We start from the raw sequence: 10071 nt of genomic DNA, 5'->3' as shown, positions 1-10071 counted from the left end.
TATATATATATATATATTGTGTATTTTATATGTTTATATATATATATATATATATATATATATATATATAGTAGTTTAATAGAAATTATGGTTGCACTTTATTTTACAGTACGTTCACTTACCTGTACTTAACTAAGAAAGTACTGGATAATATAAGGTAACTACATGGGTTAGGGTTAGGTTTATATATATCAGATTTTTTTTTATGGCATGAAACAGAAGATTCTGTATTATTTCTAGGTTACTAATCAAATGTAAGTAATTGTATTTTTGACTATATTGGTCAAAAAGTCAAATTTATTTGCACTTGTTGAGTCAAAATGCTATTGTTTTTGTAGCTTAATACAAATTCCAGTACATATTATATTAACAGCGTGAAAAAATAAGCATGAATTGGAAAATATCCCTGTTTTGTTTTAATGCAGCATTTGATCTGCATGAGCTCCGCAAGTTTGTATGAAACCTGCTAATCCTGTTTTCCAGCATGATTTGAGAAAGATTCAAAAGATCATCTTGTGCTTCAAAGGAATCAAGAACATCTGAGCGTTTGTTCAAAGAGTCACATGATCATGAACTACTCATAACCTGGAGTCCTCTGTGTTACAGTCATCTGGTGTTTCTATATATAATCAGTGCTACACACTAGATTTAGCTTTTTTATATACTAGAGACAAACTGAATGCTGAGAATTGATGGTTTTATTGCTCAAGGCACTGGAAAGATTTTTAAATATTTATTTCAACTATCGCATAATTTAGCATCTGTTTATCTAGCAGTCTTGTGCTCTGATTCTGCTTCTTGCCATTAATATTTGCTCTCAGATGCAGTGGGCTCTGTGTTTAGAGCGAGCAGGCATATTATTTGCTGGAGTGGCCCAGTTGGCTCTACGTTCCGAGGCTGGATTGAACCCAGTGAACCTCCAGTGCTGTGCCAGTCTGTTTGTAGGCCACCTGACCAGCATCACTGCCAAACAGCGTGAGCTTCAGCTGCGCTACACTTCTGCCACGTGCCTGTTTGTTGATAGAGAACTGAGACTATTCTCTTATGAACTAACAAACCGAAACTTTTCCTGTATTATGACTTGATATTCAGTGGATGTGCATGCTGCAGTCTTGACTGTCACACTTCTAAAGTGTACTGTTGGGATACTGATGTGATTTGATGTCTCAAAACTGTGTTTATCATGCTTTTGTTTTGGCAGATCAGACTGGTTATTCAAAGTTCATGTTTCTGATAAGCCATATCACTGATTGCTCAACATTCTGCATTATGCCAGCATGTCTGGGTTATTGCTGAAATCGTAACTTGAAATTCAGTTTAGTTATTTGTTCATTGTGACAGTACTGTGCCACTGTTTTTTTTAGAAATTCTATTCAGCAAGGATGCATTACATTGTATAAAAGTGACAGTAAATACATTTATAAAGTTACAAAAGGTTTTTATTTTAAATAAATGCAGTTCTTTTGAACTTAATTCACCAAAGGATCCTGAAAAAGTGTATAATGGTTTCCACACAAATATTAAGCAGCACAACGTGTTTTTAACATTGATAATAATCAGAAATATTTATTGAGCAGCAAATCTGCATATTATACTGATTTCTGAAGGATCATGTGACACTGAAGACTGGAGTAATGATGCTGAAAATTCAGCTTTGATCACAAGAAGAAATTACATTTTAACATAAATTCAAATGGAAAACAGTTGTTTGAAGCTGTAATAATATTTCACAATATTACTGTTTTACTGTATTTTTGATCAAATGGTGAGCATAAGAGACTTTTTTTTAATCATTACAAAATCTTGCCAACCCAAACTTTTGAACAGTATGTGTGCATATGTTTGAGATTTTCACTTCCACCCCAAACGATCTGTTCACACTGTTCTTGTGTTGAAAGTATAACAGGACATTGATAGTTTAAAAATCAATGCGTTTACTGCCAGACTCAAACACAGCAAAGTAACTTCTGAGCAGGTGCATGATGTGAAAACAGTACGTTTTTGAAAGCTTTTTGTGCATTTTGGACACATTTCAAACTTAAGTGAGATTTTCCAAATAGTCCACATGAGTAACTGCTATATTATTTACATTCATTTATTAGCAGACACCTTTATCAAGTGAGGAATACAACAAGCTGTTGTATTAGTATGTGATTTCAGTTTATTTTACAGTATTTGCACTTACATGTAATTACAGTGTAGGCCTACTTATCTAAGAAAGTACTGGATAATTTAACTACATGGGTAAAGGTTAGGTTCAGGGTTAGTACCTAGTTATTGCCCAGTAATTGCAATTACAATAATAAGTACATAGTATGTACATGTGGAACAGGACTGTAAAATAAAGTGTTACCATGATTTCTCTCTTAATGGTGCTAATATCATTAGTACTATTGTTTATGCTTTAAGTTAGATATTTTGGTAACACTTTATTTTACAGTGTCCTTGTTACATGCACTTACTATAGTAATAACAATAAATTATGCCTAATTACATGCAACTAACCTAAAATGTAACCCTCATCCTAAGCCTAACCATATAGCAAGTATGTAGTTAATTAATGTCACTTAGTACTTCAGTGTATAAGTACACTGAACCAAGGACATCTTAATTTTTTTTATATATATATATATATATATATATATATATATATATAATCATGTAACAGTGATGTAAAAAATGTAACAGCACACATCTCTCAATAAAATGCATGAGAAATCATTGATGTTGTGAAAACATTATGTTTTATTCCGTGGGAGAGACTGTATTTAAAGTTCCTTTAAATGAACTTAATCTCTGTCTACGACTGTATCAGCACCTGACATGATCTTGTTTGACTGACACAGTTTTGTAAGGCCTGTGCCACTGGAGATCTCACAGTCAGTTGGTCAGATGTCAATCTCTCTGATCTGGGTTGGATACTGTGTCTTAATCTGATCTCTGTGCTATTAATTAGTAGTCTGTGCAGTTCACCTGCAGTGCACAAATGTGCAATTAAGTTTCATACGTTCTTAACATCCAAGAAACATATTTTAGAAGAGCTTTCTAGTCTAGTTTCCAAAGTTGATCTTACTTCAAGTTCAAATCAAGCTTGAATTTATAGCATTTGGATTTAAAACACATTGAGACACCCATCTTAAAGGGATAGTTCACTCAAAAATGAAAATTCTGTCATCATTTACTCACCCGCATGTTGTCTCATACCTGTATGAGTTTCTTTCTTCTGGTTGAGCACGAAAAAAGACATTTTGAAGAATGTTGGTAAACAAACAGTTGCTGGTAGCCATTGACTTCCATAGTATGGAAGCAATAATATGGAAGTCAATGGCTACCGGTGAACTTTCACTTTAAATGTGAACTCGTTTTAGACAAAAAAATATTGTATACATTCAGATTAACATCTTTAGCCAGTGCATGTGTAAATATAGGAAATTAAAGTTACAACAGTTAAACTTTTAAAAACTTGTCTTGAGACCCCTGCCATTTTGAATGTAGTTTTGCACATCCCTAATATCAGTGGCTGATGCTGAAATGTATTTTGGCAGAGCGTGCTAAAAAAGCAGTGCACAAATGGTCATCTGAGGAGGCACCATGGTGCTTTCTAGAAGATATACTACGTCCATATCTTGTGCACTCACTCACTCCTGAGTGCTCAGAGTGATGATCTATGGAAAAAAGAGGCTTCTTACGAAGATTTGAGAGTTTTTGCTAAGTCAGTCAAGTGCCGGTTAAGTATTAATCAAGTAAGTGCAGACCCACTGCAATATGTTAGAGTTTGTATCTTCGTCTCTGTTTGTCTGTTTTCATAATAGTAGTGCTGAAGTCTCACACACACTCTGCTTTAAGACGTGTCTGCTGGGTTTGTGCTCAGATAGAGAACGAAACAGTGTTGTGGTCTGATAAACCTCTGATGCTGGAAAAACTCTCATCCCTTGCTGACAACAGATGTTATTTTAGAGATTCTTTCTCATATTCCAGTTTATTGTGCAGAGTCAGCTATAAGCTATTCATAGGTTGCCTTGAGTATGAACAAGCGGCTCTTTCAAAACTTTGCTTGTTTGACCATCCCGACTTGCCAGCTTTTGAAATTACATAGAAATATCCTAAGTCTGTCAAAAAAATGAAATAAATAAATAAATCACTCATCATGTAACATAAATGTAAACTATAATAAATCTTCATTTAATTACGGTTAACATGCAGTTAAGTGTCTGAAAACATTACATTGAGTTCACACTTCAGGATATTCTTTTAAAGTATAATATTTCTCTAATAAGTGATTTTTTAAAAGGTGTGCTAAAGTGAACTTGTTTTCACAAGGGTAATAAAAAATGCAGAAAGAATATGAGTTAATAATTAAAAAAAATAAAGCAATTAAAAACAAGTAATTTATTTTATGAGACTACTCACTTCTAGTTTACTACAATGTAAGCAGAAAGAATATGAGTTAATAATTAAAAAAAATAAAGCAATTAAAAACAAGTAATTTATTTGATGAGACTACTCACTTCTAGTTTACTACAATGTAAAAAAAAAATAGATTTTTTAAAGTTTAATTTATTACAATTACAATTAATTTAATTCATAATTTTTCGAAGTTCAACTGCATTATTTGCAGTTTCTTTGTAGCTATTCGTGAAACTTACACTGTAAGAAAAAAAACTGTAAAATAAAAAAAAAGTACTGGCAGCTCATTACTGGGATATTATCAATTAATTTTACGGACATTTCCGCAATGCAATTGATGCGGTGTAAATTTCAAAATACAGGTAAAAAAAAAAAAAATACAGAAAATTCCTTTAAATGTATACAGACCATTGTGCTATATTTTTACAGTTTATTTAGAGTCTACTAGCAATTTCTGAGTGATGACTGTTTCACAGTAAATCCTACACCAATTTCTTTTCAGTGTAAGCATCTAGCATTATGGCACATACTGTATATGTCTGCAAGTATTTGCTGCTCACGGTTCAGTAGAATTCGCAGAGCACGATGCAAACTACTATGCAAACTTCACACAACAAAATGTGATGCACACTTCTTCATCTGTGCTGGGATTGAGCCTGTTATGTCAGATAACTGCTGTGGTTTGGTTCAGGCTCTGGTCTGGTAATGTAACTGTTGCTTGGCGTCAGGTAGGGGTGTGCGATATATATCGTCTGCAATAATATCGTAATTTTTGTTTTAACGATGTGCAATTTGACATTATCGAGTATTTTGCAAAAACCATTCAAAGCACCCCTACAGAGTGCACGCACACATTACGTGAAGTCTAGACTAGTGCGCGTGCGCACCTAGAGTGCGTTCTGTCACTGCATGATTCAATTAAAATACATTTAGAATGATCACAAAATTCAAGATATGGGGGACAGAAAATGTATATATTTATATAATCTCATATAGTTAATCAATATCGCACAAAGAGTGCTGTTTTTTTCTCCAAATGATTACAAACGTAATATTGATTTTTTACAACAGTTCAAAAAACAAGAAGTTAATTAAGAGACTTATGTTATAGACACCATATTGCCTGTTTTTGCGCTATTTCGACAACAAAAATAATTCCAAACACAGCCACAGCACTGTTTTGCGTCTCTGAGCAACATCTGAATGAATCAACCGTTTAAATGATTCGGTTCAATCGCAATGACTCACTTATTAACAGTGACTTGCTGCCACCTACTGGCGGTTTTAATTTCACATTCAAAGTATCTTTATTTAAATAATTTCAAATATCAGTATTCAACATTTTGTTTAATATATCAAAACATTGTTTATGCATTTGTAATTGCAGGTTAAATGCATGCATGTTCTGCACTAAACAGTAGTGTGTAAATGTATCTAAATGCCACTTCAGATGCAGCTTCTGTGTTTCCTCTGAGTTGCAAAGAATTTTATTGATACTGATTTCATTTGCTTGGTAACAGCCCAAATGTCTTAATATTCTAATTCACTGATTAAATGTAAGAATTGGACTCAAAAGATAATGCACACTTTTAGAAAAAATGGCTTTATATAGGTAAAAATGCCCATAAAAGATAAAAATCAGTTGAAACTTATTGGAAAAGATTCATTTCTATCAGAGTGAACGGACCACCACACAGAATATGAAGAATATAAAAAACTTTAGGAGTCAGCTGTCCACGGTAGTCCTTAAGATACCAGCACAATAACACACTCAGCAAAATATCGTCTAATTATCGTTATCGATAAAATCCAGGAAAATATCGAGATATTATTTTTTGTCAGTATCGCACACCCCTAGCGTCAGGAAGAGTCACTTTTGAAATGAATTACTGCGAAACGCCTGTCACCGCTGTGCCATTGGGTCAGACACTTAACCCCTGCATGCTCCAGCGGGACAGTCCCGGCAATTAGCACACCGTAATTTGCTTTGGAAAAACCCGTCTGTTAAATGACAAATAAACTTGTCTGCATAAAAACACATTGCTGTATCTATGTGCGTTCAGCTTTAAATTCAGAGTCTGGATTGGCTTCTTTGCACATCTGAGCTGAAGTTTGAATGGACTGCATGTCTTCTTAATTGCGTCTTAAAGTGACGTAACACACAAAGACAGATTTAAGAGAGATAGGCCTTTGGGTATTCCTCTAGACAGCACACCGAGTGAGTGCAGCGTTTAAGAATTAGGGAACGTTGTGCCTCTTGTGCAGTGATGTCATTGATTGTTCAGTCATTCAGCTGCTCTGTGATTGGCTGCCTGGTCAGATACACTTAGCTACTTCATGAATTTGCTTAACATATTTAATGGAAATTTGTGAGTTTATTATTTTTTATATTATGTAATAAATGTATGAATAATAAAGGCTGTGTTTTTATATTGTTATATTCAGTTGTGCTGTGATTTGCAGTTTCATCTACTGTACAGTCGGCTACTTTTGCTTTAAATGGTCCGTCACTTGACAAACATCAGAGTAAAGCCACAAGGCATATTCTATTCACACTCCATTCAAACATTATAACACAACATGGTAACACCTGAAGTTGGCATCACCCTGATATATACCTGTTATCACCCTATATATATATATATTATTATTATTTTTTTTTAATAATATATTTCTTTTTTCTGCATGAAAATGTAAAATGTTTAAATTTGTCCATTGTGTTACAATGTTGCCTTGAGGCAACAAACGTTTAATAAATACATCAATTTTAAAATTATGAAAATGTTTATTGATACTGTAACAGTGTCCGATTTTAAGCAAGAAAAAACATCACAAATATCTTTTTCCTCATTGATATCATATTGCATGCCACACAGGGTTAATAATGGTAACACTTTATTTTGATAATCCACTTTAGATATTCGACTAACTACAAGTATCTTTGAAACATGTCAACTAGCAGTCATTAGAGTATTAGAAGACTGTCTGCTTGATATCTGTTTATTTTGATAGACAACAGACATTCAGCTGACTATAAGTAACTGTGCAAGTACTTATTCTACTAACCCTAACAGTCTACCAGTACTCTAACAAGAGTTAGTTGACATGTAGTTAGTAGAAAGTCTAAAGTGGACTATCGAAATAATATAAAAGTGTAACCTGAATAACTGGGCATTTTGGAGAACCATTCTGCATCCAAACTGGCTTTATATTAAAAGTCATGCTAAAATTCCCCTCCTCACGATGCTCAGAATATCTGGATCACACTCTCAATATCTCCATAATATCTGAATGAGCTGAACACTGCTGATCTAATGAGGACAGAAGATGTGCAAAGGCCCTAAATGCAACACTCGTGTGCTGCTTTACTGCATACTGGGCGGTATTTGCTGTGTACTGCATACTAGTTTGAAAAACTGTACTGTACATACTGCATCATGCAGGTATTCCCTGCATGCAGAGCGCACATACTGTACACAAATAAATATTGCATATTGAAGAAGCAGCTGGAGTAGTGCTACAGTGGTGTAAGTGCACTTGATCTCTGCGTCTGAGCTGCATTAGGACTCAGTGTCGGGCATTTAGAAGCGCTGGTGCTGATTGGCTGATCACAGTTTGTAATCTCTTACGTGTTCAGAGAGACACAGTGTTTAGCTGGACAAACCTACTGTACACAGGGGTTTCCACTGCACACCACACAGGACTGGACTGCTCTTTGACCATAAACTATTTCCATATGACAGTCCGGGAATTTAATTTTTTCCCCTGGTATGCTGTAAACACATCTCTGTCAATGAGCTTTTATGAGACCTCAATTTCAAGTTGAGACTTATGCCAGGTCCGCTGTGTGAAGACGTTGTGTAACAGGATTAACACTTATAGTAACCTATGCTCATTGGCTCAGCCTTAAAAATGTTGCTATATAAGTACTGTATACTACTTTTCACTCAGACTAGTGTATACAACAACAGTACAGTAATTGCATTTTTTTCAGTTGCATGTGATTATAGTATAGCCTTGTACATGGTTTACTATTAAATATACTATATTAAAAATGCAACATTAAAGAATTAAAATGTTACTATTCTACATTAGATGTAGATCCAGATATAGTCTAATTTATTTTTTTTTAATCCAGTTATCTGTAAAATATCTTTAACTTATGTAAGTCTGGACAAATAATAATAATAAAACAAATGAATAAAAAAAAATCATTGAAATTTATGGTGAAAAAATGTCAGCTGTGGTTGCCGGAACTTTGCCGTAAAAAAATATGGTATAGCAACATTTTAGGTTTTACGAATTGAATTTAAATTTACATGAAAAGAATGTATATTTAATTAACTGATATAAAGTTAATTTTCCAACCTACTAAAATCTTTTTTAGAAGGTTGTACCTTTATAATATACTGACAACCACTATAAAAATACAGCTGGTAATGAGAAAGTCACATGATGAATCAAAGTTTATCACAAGCTGAAGTAAACACTAATATATCGGTGCACATAATGTCGTACACACACACACACACATGATTTCAAGTTTTCCTTTCTCTTTGGAGTGTTACAAGCTGTTCGTGAATAGATAAGATCCCTAAAGTTGCAAAGACTACAGTCTCAAACCCAAAGAGATATTAATATAATAATAATCTTATGTATAAGTACGCATAATATTGCGTACGGTGTGCATACTGTATGCTGCAGAACTGTTGAGAACAGTATGGAAGTGTGCTACTGTTTGCTGAGCATTGTGGGTGTGGAGATCTGTGGATCTCAAGTTATAACGATGTTGGTAAATTTGAGTTCTCAGCGATGTGTTAATTGTACAGTATATTTAGGTCAGGTGTGGTTTGCTAATTAACATTAGTGGTATTCTACACAGAAGGTTTTAAGATTAAAGATTAATATTATAGCATATTACACACAATACCTGGCTCTTCCGAGCTTTATAATGGCAGTGAATGGCTGTTGAGTCTAATAGAAGTCCAAAAAAGTGCATCCATCCATCATAAAAAGTCCTCCACATGGCTCTGGGGGTTAATAAAGGCCTCCTAGAGTGAATCAATGCGTTTGTGTAAGAAACATATCCATATTTAAAATTTTATAAACTGTAATATCTAGCTTCTAGCTTAACATTTGTAAGCACATTCAGAAAAGAGTGGCATTCTAGCGGATGGCGTAGGACATATACTAGCATAGAATATGCTAGTCTCGCGAGAACCAAGTTTTGTTAACAGCAAAGGAAAACCAGTCTCCTCTTGGCTTATATCGAAATCCTCCGACATTTTCCTTTACAAATCCTCATTTTGTACTTTTAATCAGTGACCAGTGTTTTGCTCTCTCCTCCGTCCTACATCATCCACTGAAACGCCACTCTCTTGTGAATGCATGAGCGACGGTTAGCGGAAGCTAGAGATTACTGTTTATAAAGGTTTAAATATGGATTTTTCTTAGGCCTTTATTCACCCCCCTGGAGCCATGTGAGGCAAAGTGCTGGATGGATGCACTTTTTTGGGCTTCAAAATCTCAACACCCATTCACTGCCATTATAAAGCTTGCAAGGGCCAGGACATTTTTTAAAATAACCCTGATTGTATTCGTCTGAAAGACGAAAGTCATATACACCTAGGATGGCTTGAGGGTGAGTAAATCATGGGGTAATTT

At 34.4% G+C, this 10071-nt stretch overlaps 1 protein-coding gene across 1 annotated transcript in view; it reads left to right on the top strand.

Annotated features, from left to right (window-relative positions):
• The window catches only part of LOC107675654 (regulating synaptic membrane exocytosis protein 2-like), a 99811-nt gene that overhangs the window by 1737 nt on the left and 88003 nt on the right, over nt 1-10071 (top strand). The gene's annotated exons all lie outside the window — the stretch shown is intronic.

Source organism: Sinocyclocheilus anshuiensis, unplaced genomic scaffold (assembly GCF_001515605.1).
Source record: "Sinocyclocheilus anshuiensis isolate Anshui unplaced genomic scaffold, SAMN03320099.WGS_v1.1 scaffold1976, whole genome shotgun sequence".
Classification (NCBI taxonomy): domain Eukaryota; kingdom Metazoa; phylum Chordata; class Actinopteri; order Cypriniformes; family Cyprinidae; genus Sinocyclocheilus; species Sinocyclocheilus anshuiensis.
Note: the sequence above shows the minus strand (reverse complement) of the source record. Positions and strands in the feature narration are given on the sequence as shown.